Source organism: Epargyreus clarus, unplaced genomic scaffold (genome assembly GCF_041222505.1).
Source record: "Epargyreus clarus isolate Ecla_fem2 unplaced genomic scaffold, WU_Ecla_fem_2.2 ptg000008l, whole genome shotgun sequence".
Lineage (NCBI taxonomy): Eukaryota > Metazoa > Arthropoda > Insecta > Lepidoptera > Hesperiidae > Epargyreus > Epargyreus clarus.
This window is the reverse complement of record NW_027332216.1, coordinates 6,822,033-6,847,898: the sequence shown is the minus strand read 5'-3', so window position 1 is coordinate 6,847,898 and position 25,866 is coordinate 6,822,033. Positions and strand designations below refer to the sequence as shown.

Below are 25,866 nucleotides of genomic sequence, written 5' to 3'. Positions count from 1 at the left end.
CTTTTAGCGTGTGTTATTTTTCGGAAACAACGGAAACGAAAAATTAATACTGAATATATCCTCTACCAATTTAAAATTCTGACGTAGACCGACATTTTGTGGTGAGTAGATGTGCATTTGATAGATGGCTAAAATACAATTTTAAAATTTAGAAATTTTTCATAGACATTAAATTAATTTGTATTTTTATACAGTTTTTAAAAAAACGTAACACTTTTGGTTAATTAGACGTTTGATTTAATTAGCGTTTAATAGGACTTGTTGACGCACTTCATTCAGTTAATAAAATCACAGATTTTCTGTTAAGTAAGACAAGTCCTTGAAAGAAGAAGAATTATGAAACAAGAATAAATTAATATTTTGTCTCTAATTTATCCGAAACAATAACGTCTCCTCAATGGAGAAAAGTGACAAAGTTACAACTCGGGATATCCAATTATAACCTTGTCCGGAAAGCTACAATAATAACACAATAACCACACAAACTTGTAAGTTATTTCGTGAGAAAAGATTGGCGGAATGGGATTCGCAGGAAACAAATCAATTACTGTCAATTCGCCACTTAACGAATAAGAAAAGTTGTGGGAATTACATTTCCAAGTGGAGATATTTGAGTAGCAGTGATCATGATGATATTTTGGTTATCTTTGTCAACTTGCGTGTGATATAAAGAAAACATACGATGGGATATTTCATTTTCATCCGAATAGCTTTGTTTGTATCTGCGTGTTTTTACACTGACAACATTGACCAATATTTGACGGCGTTTTAAACTTTGTTAGAGTAAACGATGATTAAAACTGATAGTTATCGATCATCGAGTTGTCATCGATCACCAATTGGAAGTTGTCTTATTATTTTACTATAACTCAATTTTGGTAATAGAAAATGCCCAGTAGCCCGCACCTTCAGTTTTTTCGTGGAAATACAACCATCTGTTTGGACATAGAAAGGTGTTGTGATAGGTGATATTAGACTGTGCGATCCTTATTATGGTTGTACTAAACCGCTGTTGTTTACAATTTTAATGCTTCTATCTCCTCGCCCGAACACCACAGAGGTCTGTGGTAGAATATGAAACTACTTGATAAAGAGAACTCCGACGTACTCTCGTATTAATATCGTTCGCTTATTACGCTCTTTGTAAACCAGCAAGAAATTAATTTGCATCGAATCTACCTATTACATTGATTATACTCGTTGTCATAGCATCAAATTGTCTCTAATCACAGGTGAGTTTGCGGCCATAAAATTGGCATAATTTCATAAATTGCTGGTGCAGAAGGTCAAATGATTAAATTGACATTAGTATGACATGCGATTATTTATGCAAGTGCACTTAATATGCTATGAACACAACTGTATGTAGCTAGTATAATTTACTTTAAATAAAAACATTAATAATTTACTTAATAAAATCTTATAACAAGTCTCGCAGGGTCTCGAATACTAGATTTATACAATTTGTTTGATTCTGCGAATACGTAATATTATAACATTTGACAAACTTAAGTCTACTTTTTGGAAACTAATTTTATCATATAAACATAAGTACTCGTATGTTCCTGTCCTATTCTCTTTTCCACGACTATTTCCCCATTTTTAAGCAGAAGCCCTTAGCATTAATGACTGACGTGGGTACTTAGTGACATAGTGACACATTGGTACTTCAGAAGTTCAGACCATTTGAATAAACAAATGTTAGAATTTCTCTTTAAAAAACTTAACTTTGATTGCACTAAAATCATAAATAAGTGAAAGTTAATCTGTAGTTTTTCAGTACATCCTAACACCATGATAACAGTGCAACTACTGATGCTACAAAATAATCCCGAGTGAAAATTATGATATTTTTGCAAACACTATCAATCCCAACGCGTTCCAATTCCTAATTAGTAACTTTAGATAAGTAGATTTTTATGCCATTGATCAAAATTACCCTAATTGGACAAATTATCATGTATCTCTATCATAATGTACCTCTATCATATCATTGATCTATCATAGTAAGTTTTACATCCGCTGGTGAATTGCAAAAATGATTTGCATTTTTAAATTATGGTCTTAATGACTGTCATCGCAAAATATAGCCCACGTATCGCAATATCACAAATTATAGTGACGACCTATTATTTACATATTACGAAATTGTTCTAGTATTGTAATTCCTAGTAGGAATTTACATTACATACACATTTAGCATAGTTTCGAGTGGTTTGTGTGAAGAATGAATCCTAATCTACGGTGATAATTGGTCACCGTCATTCCGTCGGATTATTTTTTAATCCTTCCACCAAGGCTTCTACTATAAGAACTATTAGAACTATAATAACTAGATATATTTTTTGTTTAAACAAAGTAATATGACAAGTAAAGAACTAGCACTGTAAGTAGGTATACTTAATTAAGGGCATATTTGCCAGGATGCGTCAAATAAAATATAGAAAAAAAATTGCAAAGTTTGCATAAAAGGCAAAAATATCATTATCGCCAAATTATTTTATAAACCAAACATAAACTCATAAAAGAATGATAATTTGATAAAAACATCATGGAGGGTACAATACAATTTATAAGCCTTCTTATCAACTTTATATTATTGTATCGTTTTTGATTAAATTTAAATTGATTGGTCATAAATTGCATCAAATTGATTACATACTCTTTTCCATAGATAGGGGAGAATATAACGTTGTCGGGTCAACCAGGTGGGTAATATATTAAATAACCGGTAATTTCCAGTATAAGTTATACCGGAAAATATATAAAAATAAATAATAAGAATAAAATAATAAGATTAGGGAGATAAATAAAACTTTTTAAACATTATTGACCTTAATTTTCATTTTACGCGTTAACTTTCATCTCATCTCATCAGCCGAGTGCAAGTGAAAACATAATTATGTCTTAATCGATTGTTTTAATATAGGTATGATATGTTTCAATCGATTTATATATCGACATAAGTATGATGACTAAGCCTTAATTCAATATCATATAGATATCTGGTATTAAAATGATGTGTCATAGATATGAGTATGACGCTTTATATCACGATATTACCCTAATAACATTATTACGTGTTTGACGCTAATAATCATAATCAACCGATAATGTAATCAATATTAACATTGACCATGTTCCGGTTGACCTTAAGACGATAACCTGTACTAGTGATCCATTAATATGTATATGATCCCAGACACCAAAATTAGAAATATCACACAGGATGTTGGCGATTTATGATAAGCACTCTAAGAAATCGACTTATCGGAAAAAATAGCCAAATATAATAATACAGTACATTCCACAACAAAGTAGTAGAATAAGAGTGGGACCGTCGCAATTGATACATGAAGAGTTCTAACACTTTAACATATTTTTTTATATTCTATTGCCTTCACCCCTATCTCAAAGTTACTGTTAATAATTAGTTTAAGGGCTCTCAAATATTAATATTGGAGAAAATGGAATATAAAACTATTAAAGCTTGCTACATATGACTTCATTCAACTTACATTTTTTTAACAAAGGAACAAGTGTAGCAACATTATTTTTTCTTTTTCAAAAGGCTTCGACAAATTCAAATAAACCAGAATATTAATAGGATCTATAGGAGTAGAACAGAACGCTGCGTTTGTTATACAATCCAGCAAGACAATAATAATCATCCAAATACAACGGTAAGCTTCAGCAAATTTATCGACCTTCGGGGAACAGTAATCACGATAAGGATTAGCTATTATCAAACATTAAGCGCCCAGTGGGAATTAGTCAATGATTCTCAATCCTCATTACATATTATTGGACTGGAAGGAATATAAGATAATATGTAGAATTTAATAAAGATTTTCTGAGAGCTAATACAAATAAGTATATAACAATTTGTTGTGAAATTATTGTAATATGTGAAATTATGTTTGCAAGCTGACTTACATACGAGGCTAGCAGAATTGTGTCACCAAGTAGCAGTGAATGTTTAATAAGTTTCGGGACCCATTTGTGAGAAATAGAAACTGAAACATATTATAACATATTGATATATATTTTAGGTATTAATAATAAACCCATAATAAAAAGTTTACGATAAAGTGTTACAGTTAAGAATTATGTGGAACCAAGGTACAACACAAACTTTATAGATTTAATGTCTAATAAACCTTATAAAATATTTACAGCACTACATTTACAGAATGATTTTATTACATTAATTAAACTTCATAATTACTTTGCTGTAATATACCCATTTAGTATTATGCCATAAACGTGCCAAGATATTTATTATTAAGTAAATGCTAAGGTCGTTGCAATTTTATGATGCTAACATTCGATTAAATTCGTTTTGGGTAATCCAAGTACAGTCAGACTCATTAGTAGACGAGCAGGTCAAAATTACAAAAATACCTGTACACCCAAACGTTCATAAGAAGCTAAACACCTCTAGCATCATATTTCTTTTTTTTATAAAATATGAGTAGCAAACGAGCATGCAGTCCACCTGATGGACACCGTATGTGCAAAATTGCTAACGTCACTAATATGATATGTCACTGTTCAGCTACCTTGGACACTGTAGTGTTTATCTACTTTTTTGAGCTACTTGTGAACGCTTGGGTGTACATGTATTTTTTAAACCTTCATCTGTTCATCTACTTTTGGAGCTGGTTGTACATAATGCACATTTCGAATAAAGTTTAATGTGAAATTTCTTACATTTCGCTATGCCTTTTAGCAAGAATTTTAATAGCCACATTGCTATTCAACTTTATACAATACAAATTACAATACAATTACAGAAAACAATATTCGTTTCACATTCATTTATACCTCTTTGATTTAATTCATTTAATTTTGCAAAGCAAGTAATACTTTTGTTCATTTTGTTACATGATACAGCTATTAAATAGCTAATTGAATAATTAATTGCAAATTAAAAAGAAAAAATATACACAGAGCAAAATATCTTATCCTTTTTTGAATTCAGTAATAAAAATTATGATTATATATTTAAATACAAAATACTTTTATAGCGGGGAGATAGGACGTATAACAATAACAAAAAAAACATCATAACAAATACACTTACTCTAGTAAAGACGCAAAAGGGTAACAAATGGGCGACTAATAAAGCGTTCTCTAGAAAAATTGTTGGAAGCGCGAGTCCGTCGATTACGAGACAGCAATTTGTTCTCGCCGAGCGCAGGCACCGCATGTACTCAACTAATATAGTACAACGTCTTAAGTTTGGTTCACACTTGTGAGTTCTGTTTCTTTAGTTGACATTCCTTCGTTGACATCTGCGCATTATAGTGCATTTAGAAGGTAGCAGAACCTTTTATGGTTCAGCTCCGGAGACACCACCGCTACATCTATTTCTACCTTTACCTTTACACCTTTCGCCTAATAACAGAAGTGCTAAGCGCTGCTGTGTTCCGCTTTGAAGGGTGATATACTTGTCACAGGCGTTCCTACTTAGTTCTCTGGGGTGTCTATGGCCGACGTCAGGTTGAAATCCAATCCTATGTGAGGTTGATTTTAGATATCCATGGGCGGCCGTAGTTGAAACTTACCAACAATTTGAATGCATGCTCGTTAGCTACTCCTTACAGCTTCATATTGTGAATAACACTTAAAATGTCAATAAATTAACGACACGAATGATATTTTATTTTTACACTTTAGTTACAAATAAATAAAAAAATATTACGTAGAAACACTAAGTTCTGCTTAAGTAAGTAACTATAATACTTCTACAGTAATTTCCTACAGAAGGAGAAAACAATATACCCACAATATACTATACCCAAAAACTTATCAGAAGCGCAATAACGTTCTTAACAAGATAAATACCTATTTGTTTTCTCCAAACAGTCACCCTCCGGCACCGTAATTAATAGAGCTTTCCATTTCCATCACACCTGTGCTCCTTTTATCTACATATTGTTTATTTACAGACTTCCTTTCTTGTACTAATATTATGCCCAAACATAACTGAAGCCAATTTCTGCTGACATCTATTGCCAATAAAATTCTTCAAGACCTTATTAGTAATTTATATTATCTGAAGGAATTAAGAAAAAGTTGACAAAACGTCAAATTAATCTATTACACAAAAAAATGTCGTAGAGCGTATTTGATTACGTATCATTAACATGATTTCCTTGACCCATATTTATTAAAAAACAAACCGCTGTAGAATAGACTAATAATTTGCAATTACAACAATTTGGCAAGAGGATTCCCTATTATGAAATATTGCTATTAAGAATAAAATATACCTCATATTCTAACTTAGAAAACATTATTAAAACGTTAGTCATTCGTCAATAGTACACATTTCATTTTATAGAAAGCTCACACTAGACCTAATTTTTCAGTAAGCAAAATATATCATCATCATTGTATGCTGTGTTAAGAATATTCCTATTTGTCTCTCAATAAAAACACTGCATACTAAGATTTGGATTTCAAGGATTGTCATTTGCAGTAGTTTCACACATAAACAGGTCAGGTCATTGCACAACAATTACAATTTCCTACAAACTTACAAATTCATCCTAACTATATCGATGAAATCGAAATTAATTCAGTTATTTTCAGCGTATCAATGTGACAGCATAATGTGTTAAGTACCGTGTGCCGATAATAAATATACCTAACAGGTAGGTACGTTATTTTTAGCGACAGAAAAGTTAAAGACCGCTTTTAATGAGAACGCTCATCTACACTATCGCACATGTAAATACCTTGCCGATTACTACGGCTTTCTAATTAGACAAAAAAAAGAGTATTTTATTTTCTCCCTTGAAATGTATGTATTGTAGGAGTAAGAAAGAAATTGAGTGGAGATCGCCAGTGATATGAATTTCGGTGTACATTCTGGGCGTGTTAGTGATTCGAACATAAAACACCTATTTCTTTAAGCTATGTAGGCTTTTGAAGTCATGATCCTTTAAGGAAAACTGTATGAAGAAACTAGCTGACGCGGCAAACTTTGTACCGCCTCAAAATCTATTTATCAAATATATTTCATATAAAATATAGCCTATGTTTCTCGTAGATAATGTAGCTTTCAAATGGTGAAAGAATTTTTGAAAACGGTCCAGTAGTTTTTGAGCCTATTAATTATAACCAAACAAACAAACAAAGTTTTCCTCTTTATAATATTAGTGTAGATTAACATACTGTGGTGTGTAAAGTCTGTACTTTATTGTCGTAGTAGATTATGCTTTAAAATATTTTTTCTAATTATAAGAGAAACGCCCTGTTCAGCAGTGAGACAGTAAAGGGTTGAAGATGAGAATGTCATTATACTTGGCAACCTACAAGTAATACCTATACATTCGGTTTGACGTCAGTAATTGCCATACTATATCATATTACTGCTTACATTGAAATATGCCAACGATTTCTCAACCAGTCGCTAACAATGATGGGGTCTTTTATTCAGCAAATAGACCGCAAAATATTCTACTAATTGGAAACGAAGAAATTACTTCAGAATATTACATAATACTAGTATTCCCTAATGAGTTGAAGTCTCGCTTTGAATTTACAGAAATCTTTTATGAATACAAAATGGGCCGTCAAGTTATAGAAAAGAAAAACATAGAAAAGATAGAAATCTATCTCTCAACTGCGAAATATTAAAGAAACCACGTAATAAACAATACCGTAGCTAGATGTCGGCTGTTAGTGATCGCGCGACGTCGATGATGGTGCACGTCTGCAAAAGTCGGTTCTTTCCTAACAAATTACAGGACCCGTGTTAGTCCAGCGATTACAAGCGGGCGATACATCACGCTGCGTCGGGCGGCGCAGCACGTACTCCGCTCATCAATTCTGGCCGTCCGAGCCGCGATCCGTCAACGCTATCGGCACCGGTACCGGGCCCGAATGTATAACGAAATTAGCTACCGGAAGGGTCTAAGCATAATTGCTTTTTATCGCTCCAGAGATTAAGGTGATCCGTTTTTCAATCACCTTACATGCCGTTAAAAATGAATGAAGTTGCAAATAAGAACATTTTTGTCATACCGAAAGCTAACAACTAAATATATGAAAATAGCTTCTTAACCAACATGTAAATGTGTAGACTGAGCCTTTTCCCTAGATTTTTTTTAGATTAGATTAAATTACCTATTAGAGTAAATTAAAACACCGGTTGGTCATCAATCCGACTCCCCCATCGGCGACTAGTCAATGATATCGGCATCAGTACCGGTGCTGAACATGCAAACAAATTAAAAATCTACAATAATTAACGGAGTTATGGTATTTTATATAGTTAGGGGTAATTTATCCAGTGGCTTGCTGTGTATAATAATCAACACGCAAGTGTCAAAGATCTTTGAGCATTTTTTTATACATTTCAGTACAATTCTTGCAAAATGCCCAAAAACACCTAGATACTTCACGAAATAATAAAAAACTATTGAACAACGTTGCTATCTTGAATTTTTCACTTCAATTTGGTCAAAATACGTAGCGAAGTTGATATTTCGGTCAGAGTAAAGAGGCCATGCTTTCAGATTCAGACTCGTTGAAATTGTATGTTCTCTTGGTGCGGATAAATTCCAACGGAACTTTTATACTATAGGCATACTCCGTCAAAAGGTACTTCTAAGAAAATATCTCGAGGAAGACATTTGCAAGTTAAATTTCCGCATAGCAGATTCAGACCAAACAATAAACAAGCAATCGGAATGCTACAATACGATACGATCGTAAATTCGTGATAGTTTCCGTCAAATATTTCGCATCAAGAATTCCTACAAGTATTGAATCTTTTGTATAGAAATAGGTTTTGACAGGAAACTTGAACTGAGGAAATCATAAAATGGGTGAGTAGATAGAATATTTATAGAAAATCTTTATCGCTTTTCACAAAATACATTTTACTGAGACTTTTTAAATGAGTTATTGACAGATTTCGTGTAAAATTACTTTAATTGGGTAATCATTCCATTTGATTTGCCGCTTTTAGAGTCATTAATTTGGCTTATCTCAATCTTATTATGTTTATTTTCATTACCTAGCAAAATCTAATCTTATCTGAATACTAAACGCCAAATCGTAACATAGATATATCGTAGAACAGACAAAAAACGTGGCCTATTTACCTAGTGCTTATTTCTATTTCCTGGTGCGCCCGCATTCTTTAAACATTCGGTTCATTGTCCAAATCTATTTATGTATTTGACACATATTCAGACACTTAAGCTATAGCACTACGTATGTGCCTGCTTTAGGTAACTCGTTTATTTTTAATAATGTTAACATATTGATGATTAACATATGTTAACATAAAATTTACATAAAAAACTGTATATCACTTAACACAACATCTGCTCGTATTAACACGCAATTAGGCAATAAACTAATTTTGCGCTACTATATTCTGGTCTAAAAGTTGGGTTATACTGACATATTTGCTCGTAAATGATATTCGAAACTTAATAATCAGCTAACATCTACGATACGATACTATCTACGATAGGCTTCAAAGTGGTATAGTCCGCGCCAAACTGCTAGTCCGCTCTGAAGTTGTTGCGAGCAGGTGTTGCATACAATTTACTATGGCGACGCGATTCATTTCTATATTCAGAGCGGACTAGCAGTTTTACGCGGCCTATAACCAAGTACCTAATGGCAAATTTATTTACCATGCTAATGTCTTCAGTCTAACAAGAAGAGATTTATAACGAAACAAAATCACGTGTTTTTGAGGAAATTTTCCCTAGTTCTGGGAATGCGTGCTTTTGATAAAACTTTTCGGAAGCAATTCTACGTGTTCGGGTTGGCTGAAAGCATTCAATCTGTAAATTGATACTTCTCTGATGGTGGAATGTGAATGTGTGGTGTTACCCACACGATCACTGATATTTAATACTAGCAACATAGCAAAAGTGGTTTCACATTCGCTCGGGTAATGTTTTCCAGTTGTAAGGAATAAACCATTGAGCCAAAAATATTTAAAAGACAAATTAATCGCTGCTTAGCGATAAGGCCGCCTATTGCATACGATTAACTATATAATTGAATATGATTGTTATGTTCTGTTGAAGTGTGCAATTAAGAATATCTATCTATCTATCTATCTATTAATATATTCATCTTAACCGGTTGTAATAACCTTTTAAAATAATCGTAAATAAAATAAATGTATATTAAAATAAATGCATAATACGAGTGTTTATAGATTTCTGACGTGATTAAGAATAAAATTGAGTTTATGTTAGCAATTTCAATTTTACTTAAAAAATATATTAGAGAATTAATTTAGTGCTCATAATTAAAAAAAAAAACTCGTGTGAAAATTAACAGTGCGTAAACTTTCAATTTTAATTACACTTCTTCCTGAAATGCTTAAAATATTTAGATATTTTTATTAATGGCGTAAGTCGTATGTATTTAATACTTTTACTTATTTTAGAGATTATTTAGGGTTGCCACTTATTTTAACAATTAAAGAACACTATTAATAATAATTAAAATAAAAAAACCAAGTTAAGTAAGTAAAATAATGTTTTTTTCAGATAACAGAAAAAATCTTACAGCTTACCTCTCAAAGTAATTTATCCAAAGACACTATTAACACATTAACTTCATTCACGTTCATAAGCAAATAAAAAAAGTAAATAAACAAAGAAAAAATACGCATGTAAATTCTGTACTACACTTGACGCGATCGCATAACAACTGGTTAGTTCATAAAGAATAGGCACTATAAGTTACCATTATTACGTAGTGATTGCCATTCATCAGTACTAGGGATGTGAAGCGAAATTATTTTTATACTCTAATACAAATTCCATAATTTTTAAAAGTACAACCACTATAAGTAAATGGTTCATTAAAGAAAGTAACGAAAGTGAAAGTACAGTTATAGGAACTTATGTATCTTACATTTTTAAGACATGTGTGTCTTATTTACGTCACGTAAATCTACCATATCTATTCTGAAAAGAGATACGACCCGAAGGGCGTAGAACCGTAGAGAACAGTAATGGGCTTACTACCATAACTACTCGTGAAAAGGACCATACCTACTCGTGATTTTTATATACCTTATACCTTCCAAAATTGTAATCACGAATCAGTTAAAACAATTCAAAAATTTTATTGTTTATTATTTCGTAAATTAATATCAAATACGAGTATGCTACACATACTCGTAATTTCCTCTATCCGTGTATTAAAACGAATTATAATGTTTTACAAAATTCCTGAAATTTGTACTGACGATTATTTGTAACATATAATTATAGCTACATCACTAATCGCTATATGCATCGAGTTGATTCATAGTCAACAATTGATTCTCATTTTGCTCGGCCAGAAAGCTTCCGTTCGTCGTTATTAGAGCGTGAGGATGGCCAATAACACGGGTCAACATGAAATTTGACTTTGATTGCAAAGCATTAAATTTCGGTAGTTTAGGTCGTAATAAGACGGAAAAAAATATATGGCATGAAAAACTTTGCTTTTGTGCTTAGAAGACTGATTGAACGAAATTTTTAAAAATCTCGGATTTTAATTTTTGATTGAAAATAAAACTATTGAAATAAAAATGTTTATTATTTTTATTAAGTTTTACTATCAAATTAGCTTACAGAAAAGTGGAAAATAACTTAAAAGTGCACACTTTTACTTTTTCTTTTATGTTCATAGCTACTTTCTCTCAATAAACCCCAAATATAGTCGCCCATCATGTTTTCATTGTATTGGCCTTGATAGCGTTGTTCAAAATTCATGATGTCACAAAAGCAAACTTTATACCGAAAAAAGGTATTTTCTTTTCGTTTTTGTGCATAACTAACTGGAAAATAATAGTATAAACTTTAGGACAAAGAACGAAAATTTTTTTGTAGAGTCGTGTAATTTGTGGTATCGTAAATACAAAGGTTTAATACGTTTGATTTCGTTTTAATGCTAAATTAACGAGCTTCCCTTGGTATTTCCGCCTGTACACATTCTAATTTGCCGTTTTTAGGATTTTGTAATCAAAGGATAAAAACGGAACCCTACTACTATGCCTCCACTGTCTGTTTGTTTGTCTGTCTGTCTGACACAGGTATCTATCTCCAAAACCGTAATAGATGGATACTTGATTTTTTTCCAGAGTATGTACAACGATGACCTCTATAGTAACAAATAAATAAATCTTCACATATATGTTTCTTATGTGCGTGTGTATGTCACTGAACTCCTCCTAAAGGACTGGACTGATTTAGATGAAATTTGTTGTGCGTGTTCAAGGGGACTTAAGAATGGTTTAGATTCACAATTTAGTCCGTGGGAAATAGTACATTACAATACGAGGACGAAAAATTTTTTTCTGACAAGTGTGAGTTTGCAGGCCGAGCCGCAGGCGAGGACTGCAATCATACGAGTCAGAAAAACATTTTTCGTCCGCGTGTTGTATAAAATTTTATATTACGGGGTCGGAAATGGGGGTTTTGCGCACGCGAAGCGTGCGTAAAACGTCCATTTACGCACGCCGTGATATAAAGGTTCTTTTAATTAATTTTTAATTCGTAAGTAGTTGTTGATTTTGGATTGTTTCACATTGGATTCGACAGACTTCGTTACCATCGCAGTTTTATAGAATCGTAAACTATGCATTTGATCAAGTGACGATCTTTAGCAAAGTTTTTGTCCAAGAACCCACGACGGTTTGTGAGTTGGTAAGACAAATTTTCGACAGACGGCACCACTGTCATTCCAATGCAGGTACAAATTTTTAGTTTATTTCAGTTTTATGTATATCATATTATTTCTTTAAAATGCGGGCGAAGCCGCGGGCACCACTAGTAAATTATAATTTAAAAAGTAAAACCCACGCTAAAATCGCACAAGGAAAATCGTCAATCCTGAGTAGAATGGGATAAAATTATTAAAATTGTGTATTGTTATCAGTTCTTGATAACTGTTCAAAATTTTAAATTAATCAGACCGTTCAAAGTGGGTAAACATAGAGATTCCGATGCATACATAGATACAACCCAAGCAAAAGCATGGTAAAAAAGCTTCGAAATAAATGGAGTCCTCATTAAAAAACACTTCTTTTCGGCGTTTTTCGCTTTGTCTATATAACCGTAATAGGTAGACATTTAAAATATTCACAATGTGTTTACATGGCTGCTATGGCAATAAATACTAAAAATAAATGAAAATCTGGTGGTATAGAACCCCTGTAGGCGAGTTCGACTTGGACTTGCACAATTACTTAAAATATGCTAGAAACTTTTAGGGAAAAAAAAATATTATACTATGTCACATTATAAAGCAGATACACATTTGTATAAAAATGGCTCTAATGTTGGCGCATTTGATTATAGATGAGCATGCATAGATAAGCACTAGAATTACCAGTTTTTATGTTATTCTATAATATATATTTGTATAGAATAACTGAATGATTTCTCATTTCTTGTAGAACTATTCTAACTGTTCCTCTATTAATCAATGAAGAATCAAGGTTACAATGCTATGATCACTCACTGATGCTAGGTACATGCTTTCCACAATTCGGTAAGGATTGAATAAGGTTCTATGCACCATGATTCTGACTACTAGGAAAAGGTATAGAAATTTTGTCGGCCAGTGTTGGATGTTTTGAAACTTTCCAATAGGGCAACAATAAGATTAAAAAATTTCTATCCAATTGTAGCTACTTGATTGATAGTTTCAACATGCCTTCAGTTACCTTATTGATGAATTATGATCTACACACTTTGTGAAGTTAGAATGCTCCGATGAGTTTACATTGGATCTTTCACAGTCCAAAAAAGAACCATTAGAGTTGTTTAATTAAGTTCTCCTATTCTATCAAAACCATATAAATTTTTCAGGTGTTGATGGCATTACTTAAAATATGTGACCTTAGATATGATAATTTTTAATGTAATTTTTTAAAGTAATTAGAAAATAGTGTGCAGCATTAAATTAAATAATTATTAATGGATCCATTGGATATAAGTGCTATAAGACTTTTTATATTTCTGTTTATATTTAAATATATATTATTTTTTATTTTTATTACACAGGTAGGTGTGACATTCATTCTTCTGCCTTCGAATCCCAAATGATCCTGCCTCCAAACTAAGTGACATTTTGTAATTATAATTGTAAATATTTTTCAATTAATAAAAACATGCCTATAGCAACTAAGTGGCATATTCCATATTGTATTGTCTTACAATTAAGTAATGTAGAAGTAGGTAATGTACAAAAAAATATATGTTAGCTAGCTTAAATGTTTATTTACTTTATTGAGTAGTTAAATAATTAACTAAAGGAAACAATACGAGTTTCCGCAGGAAATAAAACGCAAATAAAAGCAATAACTATGATTTGTACATAAAAATAATAGTAATGTTAAGTAAGTACAAGTCCTTAATAATAGACTCACATCTCTATGCAGTATGTTTATTTTAAATAATGCATCAAATACATAGCAATTTTTTTCATGCGATAACTATTTATTAAATTCTTGTATCTACTCAACATCATTATGTGTTGAACTTAAATATTAACACAAAAAGCACTTACTTCGTCACGCAATTGTAATTCTTTCGAGTCTTTTCGTAGTTACAGAATAATTAAAAAAGAAAAAAAAACAAATTGTAGCTGATAAATGTTCATTGATCCATAATTAACGAAGTCTATCACACTCACTTGAAGCACTACACAATTGAGATACCGAAACAACTTGCATACGCTACTCTACTTTTACTACAAGAAGTAAATAGGAAATAATTTTAAATATTGGAGAACGTAAGCACCGACCTACGTCACGTTATTTTGGCACTGACAGCAGTGCGACAGCTTTGACAGCTGTCAGTATAAAAGCAAGTGTTCGGAAACTCGTAGCAGATATTACAATATTCAAAAATAATCCCAGTAAATACTACAGTGTGTATAATATTTAAAAATAACAAAATATAGTTATAATAAGTAATGAAAAAAATACTATAATTATGAAAGTATTCGAGAATAATGATGTGAAGTAGTAAAAATCGTGAATGTTACTCCTGCCATAAATTTATAGCAATAACGCAGGTTTTTATATACTGGGCTTTGTGCCCTGGATAGCTCATACAATGAGGCGTTTCGACTCAGTTTTATTGTGTAAGATAGGAGTTTTCGTATAGAATTCCTCCTTATCCATTTTGTACAATATTATAAATGCCTATGTATATTGCCGAGGTTATATAACTGGAAGTGAAATAGCTGTTAAGCCAGTCTGTCTTTCATTCAACCCAAAAGGGTTAATGCATTAACGTTAATTATAATGTTTATTGTGAATTAATGGAGTTTTGATACTGCTGCCCATGGACATCTGTAATTAACTCCGTATAAGATTAAATTCCTACTGGAGGTTCCTCACAGATGCGTTCCTACCCCTGAAGACCAAGTTGGAACATCACGGATATATTTCCCTTAGAACGCCCTTCAACGAGGAACGCAGCAGTGCTACTTGCTAGGATTTCACTTTCTAGGTTGAACAGTATCATTTTTAGGGTTCCGTACCCAAAGAGGAAAAACGGAACCCTATTACTAAGACTTCTCTGTCTGTCCGTCTGTCACAGGCATATATCTCCGGAACCGTAATAGATAGACACATGAAATTTTACAGAGGATGCATAACAACAAGTACTAAAAATAAAATAAAAATGATATTAAAGGGTACCAAAACTAAAAATAATATAAATTAAAAATGAATATCAACCGTACCAGGAAGACGGTTGAAATTTTTACAATCCGTTTACTACTATAACTGGTATTATAACAAATTCAATTAAGAACCGTAAAACATATTTTAATATAGTTATTTTAATTTTATTAAGAATATTATACGTTGTTTACGTATCATTCATCATCACCCCAACGCCATCTTTTTGCTGTGTCATATAACTAAGTATTGTTGAAAATAATAAAATGAATAAAAAGAAGTGAAAAACAATGAACATTTGGTGGTACGGAAGCCTCCATGTGTGGTTCAACTCGTACTTGGTGAATTATTTCTTGAGATTAAATGCATCTTTATAGAATTTTAATATGCTACTTACGTCATAATATTATTTGCTTTTTAACACGCTTTTTTATGGTAAAAACAAACCTAGTTTACTTAGTTTTGAAACTCTTCGTACAAGTCCGATTCTTTTGAGGAATATTTTTCAGATTTACACTTCGGTGGTTCGAAGCTTCACGCTTCAGGAACCTTGCCAAACATGTTCATATTTACCGAGTATTTCTGTTTTAGAACCTACTATGTTATATGCTTTAGTAAACGTTACTTTTTTATTATAACTTAGTAAAAATGAAATCCAGTAAGATAGTGTAAATAGAGAGAAAATATGGTGATGTGTGCGTATAAAGTTCTGAAAAAACTATTCTTTTCGTGGAACTATCTATTGATCATAATGAAAGGTAACTTTTCTAGGTAATTTCGGTACAGATTGATAACTATATTGTCTTATATATTTTGTATTCTTCGGAATTTTATTCAATAATATAGGAAAAAAAATATTATATTTATTTATTTATTTATTTATATATTTATTGTAACACAAACACAAGGTTAAGGTACAACAGGGCAAACTTAATGCCTGATGGCATTCTCTACCAGTCAACCCTTGGTGAGTGGAGACAATTTGCGGCTGGTGTTAAATACATAAATATTGTAATACTTACTATATATAAATACATATCCAAATATATAAATAATATGTTTGTGCTTAAAAAATACGTTGGTTTAATTATTACCTTATATGTTATTGAAAAGCATTCTAAGGTATGTTGGTTAGTACCTACTTATTTATTTTTGTTACTAAAGTTATATGTTGGTTTGTCGACCACAGCAATTTTTTTGCGTATATTTTTAGAATTTCTTCAGTTTCTTATTCTCTGTACTGACATATTTTGCGACCTGTTATAAAAAATAATAAAATAAAGCATTCCATAACTATGAATGCATTCATAGTTATGGAATGCTCAATAATTAATAAAGATAATTAATTTATATCTCGAATGGATTTAATAAGGAAAAAATAATAAAAGGATCCAAGTCAAAACAATCGCATTTAATCTCATCTTGGTTGTCTTTCACAAAGCCATCGTCGCCCGCCGCTCCTGAATCCTGAAACAAAACCAAAGTTTCCACATAAATCCTCTAAATTACACTCGAAAGGACGAACCCCCGTAATTATAAATACAATTAAGGGAGTTTCTTTTATATTGAAATAGGTTCAAAGTTAATTAATCTAGATAATATTTATATGATAATATCTATCTAGATAATATTTATCCATATTATATTAGAGAAGTACCACGTAGGTAACTATCACGTAAGTTTGGAATAATTTCAAAATTCTTAGCTGTTTTATATTAAATTCATATTTTGAAGCTAAGATTCGATGAAAACAATGTTAAAGTTATTTTCTGTATTAATTGTTTATTCTGTGTCAAGGCTTAGTTTTCCGTTAATCTGTCGTCTAACCCACCCAGTATTTGCCCATACAAATTCCAATCAGCGCCCCTTACTAGCGGATTGTGTCAGAACCAGGAAATCGTATTGGCCAATACGTAAACAAATACCAAAACAGTCATATTTGTCGAAACGTAAAAACTCCTGGTAAGGGTACAGAACGGACAGAAATACCATTAATCAATATTTTAAATTAGAAAAGTTCCATTATGCTATAATTTTGTAGTTTAGTAAACATACAAATTATACATTAGTGGTTGAGTACGAGAAAAACCTTCGTTGGTGTCTAAAGTAGACGACCTCTATACAAATCATGGCATACTACTTATAATTACAAAAGTTTGTGTCCATAATTACTAAGAATCGAGACAAAGCATTTGCAGAGAAAAAAAATTCAAATGCTAGTTTAGAGATATCAGCCATTATTCTAATTCTTCCTACTATCGCTATCTTCACACCCATCCATCTTCCGGTCAGAAATCGTTAACAAAATACACGCATAGGTATATTTGCGTATACGAAAGTACGTATATAACAACACACATATCTATATCTATATGTAACATGTATATGTAGTAGTCTCGGGTGACATAAATCACAGCGAAGGCGTTATGCACATAACTCTTATAACGCGGACCACTTGACATTGGCAGAGTTGGTGCCCTTACATGGATGATGATGTACTAGATTTGACATGGACTATGCGGCTTTATAATCTAAATACAAGCAAAGCCAATTTTACGATAAATTGAAGGTAGGTAGGTACATCGGGGTTGGATTGTTGTGGCACCACTTTTGCATCTATCTTCCTTAATAGTTTTGCCTTTTTTATCCATCTGTAAGTTGTTGTAGTTCTACATTGAGGAATAAATAATGTTAAAAATATTTCAACAAATGCTCGAGCTTAGTATTAACATTTCTGCGAAAATCAGAAAATGTACTCTTATTTTGAATTTGGTTGACAACATCCCCATAGGTGGACTGTATGACTGAAAGCTATATTATATTAAAGTATAATATGTACATTGTACAGATAATAAGAGTAAGAACGACGCACGGTTCACTTGAGGTTAAGTAGCTCCGAAAGGTTAACAAGACACCTTAGGAAATTAATGACAAAAAGTTGTTGATGTAACCGGATCTGCCAGTATTTTTTGTTTTATGTTTTAGAATATGTTATGACTATCAATTAAGAATGTGTTAAATGATCTAATCGTCTTGTAAATACGCATTTTGACCAGTATTATAAATATAAAAAATGCTATTGAAAAATTAGACAGACAGACATACTTTTCCGAGGCGTTCCAGCTTAATAAATTGAAATATGTACTAATGGAAATTTCATAACATAAATTTTAATTAATTCAAATTAATGCATCCCCACTATGTTATTAAAATATATCTTCTGTACCCTTTTCAGTTTACTTTAAATCTTTGATCATCCCTTGCCGAGGTTGCGTGGAAGGTTATCAGTTGGGACTAATTTAATTCATTATGCTGCCCTCTTGTATCCCTTCGCACAATGTATTATCCCAGTACCTCTTTGTGAAGTTATTTTAAGGAATAAAATTAGAGCACATTCCTCGTTTCAACTACGCTTATCTTACTTTATATCTATTAAATTATTGAACCTGATATTGAATATTAACTAGTTATCATAAAACTTGTAAACAATACAAACACGTCGACTGCTAACCTAAAAATATAAGCCTATGTTAGTCTCACAATTTAGACGAATCCAACGACACCTTATATTTTAAAATCTGGCATACATTTGGGCTTCAGGGTATGCCAAAAATAAAACATACGCGCAATAATACACATAGGCTCGAAAAACATTACCTTCCGTAGGCAGGTAGTGTTATAATCCGTCCCGTGTTATATCCCTCCGTAATAATTATCTCTATGAATCAATCTCATCCTTTCCTCATTTCTTCCCGAGTAGATACATTATCTAAAATTAACTTCGAATTCACTAAATTCAACAAAAGATTGAAATCCCTTCGGGCACCTTAATTAAGAACTATGTAAAGCGTGCGATAAGATAACGAACCCTTTTTCGTTTGCTTTAAATCTTTGATCAGTCCCATCCAGGCTGGGGATTCAGCAAAGGTTATCTGAAGGGTCTTTTTTATTTTATTATGGAGTCAATTTAATCCATCCAATAGTAACTTGCACTTTGAACCAAAATACCTATATTTTTCCTTCAATAAGTCTTAATATTTTGATGATTTCATCATTTGTAATTGATTGTACGTTTTTGTGATATACATTAGTCCTATGATTTATATTATCTACTATATTTGGTATTTCTTTCTCTACATTAATTTTAAGTATCTTTTTGTCACAGCCCGAAATTTATCTTAATTTCACTTAATGGACCGTTCGTATTTAAAGGACTTATGAGATATGGATTATTCTCTTTTATTATAATCATTATAGTCGTTGCTAATTTCCTTATTTTCGATGTAAAGGGGGTATATTTGGACTCTACTCATTTATTTACCGTGGTTCTACTCTACGTATTAATACAATTGTAGTAGAGTATAAAAAGATAATTTATAACAGAGACCTATCTAGATCAGGAATACCATATCATTTAATTTAAATTGAATCTATATAAAATTGTCTCAACTAACAATTGACCTTTGATTGTCTAATTATAAAATAACGTAATATGAAGTTATGTATATGAAGATTTGGTATGATTGGAATAGAGGGCCGCAAAGAGAAATAAAATAATCATTTTAAAGGACTTACATAAATAAACTTTTGATATTTTTGAGTTCAAATAATTTTATTAAGAACCTATTCATGTATCCAGGGTCGCGTCTGTGTAAAACTGTGAAATACTTCGTTTCAGTTATTTTCGTAAATATAAAGGCGAACTTACTTTTTCCTTCATCTAACGACCCGCTTTATTAAGCCTTGAATAAATATGAATATCTAAATGAGTTCCATGAGCGTTCCTATTGAAATTACTGACAAGAGAAGAAACAAAATTAATAAATTATAACACATTTTTATTACATTCCTAATGATGTGTTTTAAAAAAGACACCCGTAAACGTTGTATGTTTTAATTATGTTGTTTCCGCCTTTGTAATGACTTTGTAATAACCTGTTTGAAGACTACTCAGTACTTAATAGGTATATGTTATTTGTATATTATAATATTTTTATACATCATGACCAGTTTTTGCATGTTAATATCTTTTATTATTATCATCATTATCATCAGCACTTCGTAAAATGTTATCGATACTTATTAAGAAAAAATAGTCGTTTTCTTTCATAGCAAAACACTCCTTTTCGCTTCAAGACTCATCATCAATTATATTTAAGAAAAAAATAAAATTGCACTTTAGGTACCTATTTGTAGAGAGTTTTTGCTAAGAGGGCTATGGGAATAATCGTTATACTTATGATTGGTACATACCCATGTATTACTACCATTAGCTATGATTAAATGTCAGTAGAATTAACAATTTTATTTAGTTATACAATACATTACATATTTACTATGTTTGCAAAATTTCTATTATCTTGCAATGAAAACTACGCTAGCAGCATCACTTGTTAATAAATATTTCACGACAAACTGCCGCTACGACAAACTACAAAACGTAGTAGGTTTTTTATGGCATCTCGGTAAATGACGTCATATAAAGACAATGATGATTTTAATTATTTTTGCAAAAATAAGAATTAGAAATAAATTATTACTATTAGCTGAGAGTTCTTTAAAAAATTTCAAAGTTGTGTGAAGTCTACCAATTCGCACTTGGTCAGCGTGGTGGCCTACATGCCTCTCAATCTGAAAAGAAACGTGCCCAGCAATGAGACTGTAATGACTTACCGAGGATGATATACAAGAATTGTTCATTCGAATTTTAATCTCCAAGATTATTTCGCATTTGTTTACCTGTCATTAAGCTTCCATGTTAATGATGGTAACGTTATGATGTTCAATTAATTCGGTGTCATTATTTTACTTTGAAATGATTACGAGTCAGCATAAAAACGACAAGACAAATGTATTTAGTTCAGAAATATTCCTGTTTATGTATTATATGATTTACTTGCTTGTATTTGAAGAGTATTATTTATGTCTTATTGTAAATTTATTCGTGTCTCGCTCATAGCATTGTCTTTCATTTCCTTCGCGGGAACTCGATTGTAACAGAAATAGCTTATTTATTCCTAAACTTTTTTATGCATTAAAATTCCATGTTAAGAGGAATTATTATCCGAAATTCCGAATAATTTAGCTGAAACGATATTTATTTGCAAAATAATTTTCAATGTGATTATGTTAATTCAATGTTGTTTTGTAAATAGCAATGAATATTTGGAACATTTGAAATTATTAGTACAATATACAAAAATAATAAGTTTGGAGTAAATTCATAAATAAGTATGTATAATACATAAAGTTTCATCAGTAACCTCAGACAAATTAATAAAGTTGATTACCTTCACACGCTATCCAGTTAAAAATTTCATTTCATTTGCGTCTAAATCGGAAAACATGTTCAGATCGATTTTTGAGCTTCCCCTTTTGTTGTAGTCGATAATGAACTCTAAGTTTGATCTGAAGGTCTTGTAATGCTTCTCATAGTCTCGCAGATTTATGTAATTCTTGTTGTAGGTTTTGATAAAATCTTGAAATATTTGGGGAGCGTCCTTTATATTGTAGTCAGGGACTTTAACATCTTCCTCGTTAAGAACAGAGTCTTCTGGGTACTCCTTAATCGGTCCTTTTGAATCTTCATAGTCGTAATCAAATACGTCTTGAGGTTCACAGTTTGTACCTATATTTAGTAAGGATAACGTCACTACTATTGTTATTAAAAGCTTCATGATACACACGATACTATACTATCAGAGGCAAGATGCGTCTGACGACTCGGTCTCGATTTGTACGCAAAAACTAGTTTTTAATGGCTCAAGTTATAAAATATGTTTTTATAACAAATCGTAGCAAAAAATGTTATTATGGGAAACCATTTGTGAGATATGTATATGATTTTAGAGTTCGGTACACCCACTCAGTCTAGTGGTTATATCTTGGCCTCTTAATCGGGGTTCGAGGTGCAAATCTTAATTTTAAACTTATACGTATAAGAAAATAATTATCACGCCTAATTTTTCCTCGACGTTGTGTAAAATGTCCAATTCGCATTTGGCCAGAGCGTAGGAAAGTGATGGGTTGATAAGACGATATGAAGTAATTAATTTTTAAATTAAAAGTCTCACTATTCAGCCTTCTACTTTCTTTCTCCTTATTAAAGCTCCATTTCTAACTAGCGAGATTGAATCTGAGTAAAGAAAGGAAATACTACGGGATAACTCAGTATATTTTATCTAGATAATTTGAGTCGGATCCAAAATGAAACAGTTAAGCTTGGAAGCGGCGAGTCAAGAGGCCGTATCTTTTTAAATTACCAAGGAAACATTTTTAATTTCACGAAGGGACTGGTGGTGAAGCGATAAGAAGACAAAGGTTTATCTGTTTGTGGCCATGGGCACGTAGCAACCCGTTGAGCGCAGCGAAGCTCTTGGCTCGAGCTTATCTGTCAACAAGATATACCTATAAAGGTAAGAAAGGCAACTGAAAACAGCCTGAGATGCTTTCATAGGCCCCACGATAAGCCGTGTAAGATAACGCCTGCAGACACGGCTCTGTAGAGCTTGCCGTTAAATTTTCGACAGGGTTACCAAGATACAAAGCTTGTTTTGTTTACGTTGTGTGATTGAAACTGTAATACTTTTTCTAAATTCTGAGATATTATTTTTTCAAAAGCACGTTGTGTTTTTATTACTTTGTTAATAAATTTGACAGCCCTGCTCTTTTTTATTTTTATTTCACAAAAAATCTAAAGTTGAGTTTAAGTCTATTGTGTGTTCCCAAAAATCTACAATGAGATTAGTGATCAAATATAACTTCCTCGCAGGTATTCTCATCACATCTAATTTTTATTGTGTACTAGTTTTAGTCACTCATTGTATAATAGCTACCACATTGCAAAGTTAATGGCCCTTATGCCCTAAAGTATGCAGTGTTTGTACTTTAAAAGCTAATTAGCTTTTTAGTCAAACAACTAGTCTCATTTTAGAAAGTCCATCTAGAATATACGTTTGTGAATATTCTACGCGGACTAAGGATATATTCGACACGATGTTGTGTCGTTACACGTTCCGACTAAATGTCGCCGTGTCGTTAAAATTCACGGCAAAACGACGTAAAAAATTACAACGTGATGTCGCAATGTGTCAAGATATGATATCGTGTCGTATGTATGTTTTAGGCCTTATCTGTTAATGTGAAAGTCACGTGTATGTAAATGGAGACCCTAGAGGCATCTCTCCGTCTATGGCATAAGTTAGGCAATAAATTGGCCTCTCGCTGTGAAACCTACATGGGAACCTAAATGTTTAAAACAAAATGAGCGTAAATTTTGAATTGTTAAGTTACAAGATATATTTTTAGGCGAATTTAGTACTTTTAGCCACTTATTGGCTTAAATATTCTGTTAAAATCTTTGCTAAATATTATTGATCTTTTATTCAATCGTTATCAAACTATAAGCCCATGAATTGTCTATATAATTTATACACAACTAATTACGTTTAAAACACATGTAAATATTTACTTTACGAAGTTTGCCCAAATATTTACTTCACGGACTTTTTATCGAACGAAGAGTAGAAAACATTAGTATGGAAGGCTGTGTCGATTCCGTCACGGCAGGCGGTCGTCGAAATAAGCTGAATTGGCTTTGACGTAAAATAAGGACACGGGTTAGGTCGGCTGCTAGAAGATCTAATTAAGCTACTGACACATACGAGTACGTATTTATTCTTAGTCTTATTAGGTTCGACATTTGGAGACAAAATACGTGAATATAATTTAGATGTAGATATATATTTATTTTAAATAGTTACAAGCTATCACAAATTTATTATGGATTTAAAAAACATTTTTTATTCTACAAATTATTCTTCAAATTTAATTCTCTTTAGGTGGTACCACGTGGTGCAACTGATAAGTCAGTAGTTACTACGAGTAATATTACTTCAGTTCGTCTTTCTGTATTTTTGAAATATTGTTAAATATACCTTTGTATGTGTTTGTGGTTTATATAGATTACAACGATGTATATAACATTGTTTCACTTTAAATGCCAGAGGCTACAGCTTATTTCAAGCTCAATTTCTTGACTACAGTCGATATAACCTAAATAAATACCTGTAAAATAATATTTGCGTCTTCTATTTCATAGAACAATGTTAATAAAATCAGCCAATTATAATAATATGCTGAGCAAACTTCCGGTAATACGAACAGTTACTCAATTTTAATTGAATTCCGTGTACTGGGACTTAAACCCGTAACTTTTAGTAGAGGTAGTATTTAACTATGATTTCAATATTTGTTTTGTAACTATAGCTGGGCTAGGATTAACTAAATTATGTAAACTAGCACTACTCTTTAAATAATAAAGGCTTGAGTTAAACGACCTAGATTTAATGTTTAATTAATCCATATTATTTAACATGTTATAAGTGATTATTTTCTTTTATAATAGATATATATCTTATAATTTAATTTAGAATTTCATAAATAATAATATTTTGAAACCAAATATAAATTGACTGAAGGTGATGTTTATATACATCTTGTGATACATTTTTTGGAACTTAAGTTAATAAGTCCACGAAGTTATAGCTAGTGGCATATAAGCTAGTCATTAGGTATACTATCTTACTTAAAATAATACATCTGAAGATTTCCGAGATACACAGAAATTAATAGACCGCGAAAGTGATCAGGTCAAATAATTTTCTCACAGTCGCTATTTCTGTTTATTCAAATTTTCCCGGAAAGGATTTCCGTGCTATTTGTAAAGGTCAAACAAATTATTATACGAACCAATTATATACCAATTAAATCTTAAACTTTAAATAGCTAACTTCACGAAAATAGTATAATAATTTTCCTTTCAAAGAAATTTTAAGGTCGAACTAGTGAAATGTAACAAAGTTTATTCTTCACGCCCTAATTACATTTGTTATGTAACATCCAACAAAACTTACTGAAGCAAGGACAGAGCTCATTGAACTAAAAACTTTTAAGGGAACATCGCAGACGCTTTTTACTTTTTAGTTTGGGAATAAAGTTCTTTTATTCTTTGAATGCAGCTCGCAAATTCAAATTGCATTCCTATCGTTCGATTCTGCGACCGCAAACAAAATACAAGGCAATTTGTATCTGGCCGGCGAAATTTTCGTACAAATATTTTTGGTATTCAGATCCAATGTGGATCGAATCATTTGACATATAGAATATGAATGGGTTCCTATGTAAAT

At 31.8% G+C, this 25,866-nt stretch overlaps 1 protein-coding gene and 1 long non-coding RNA gene across 3 annotated transcripts in view; both read right to left on the bottom strand.

Moving 5' to 3' along the window:
• The window catches only part of LOC140744282 (sodium-independent sulfate anion transporter), a 45,059-nt gene extending 30,230 nt beyond the window's left edge, over nucleotides 1–14,829 (bottom strand). Inside the window, exon 1 of one of the 2 annotated variants that reach the window (XM_073075836.1) lies at nucleotides 14,557–14,829. The gene's annotated coding sequence lies outside the window, so the exon portion shown is untranslated. Of the gene's footprint in view, nucleotides 1–10,564; nucleotides 10,697–14,556 lie in introns of those variants that run through there. The other variant, XM_073075837.1, reaches the window with a different exon arrangement.
• A 2,246-nt stretch (nucleotides 14,830–17,075) lies between these two features.
• LOC140744003 (uncharacterized) lies at nucleotides 17,076–22,401 on the bottom strand. Its single transcript, XR_012102518.1, has 2 exons — nucleotides 21,970–22,401; nucleotides 17,076–17,146 (listed from the first exon to the last, which is right to left on the bottom strand). It is a non-coding gene; the product is annotated as an uncharacterized LOC140744003 (long non-coding RNA).
• Between the last annotated feature and the right edge of the window lie 3,465 nt (nucleotides 22,402–25,866).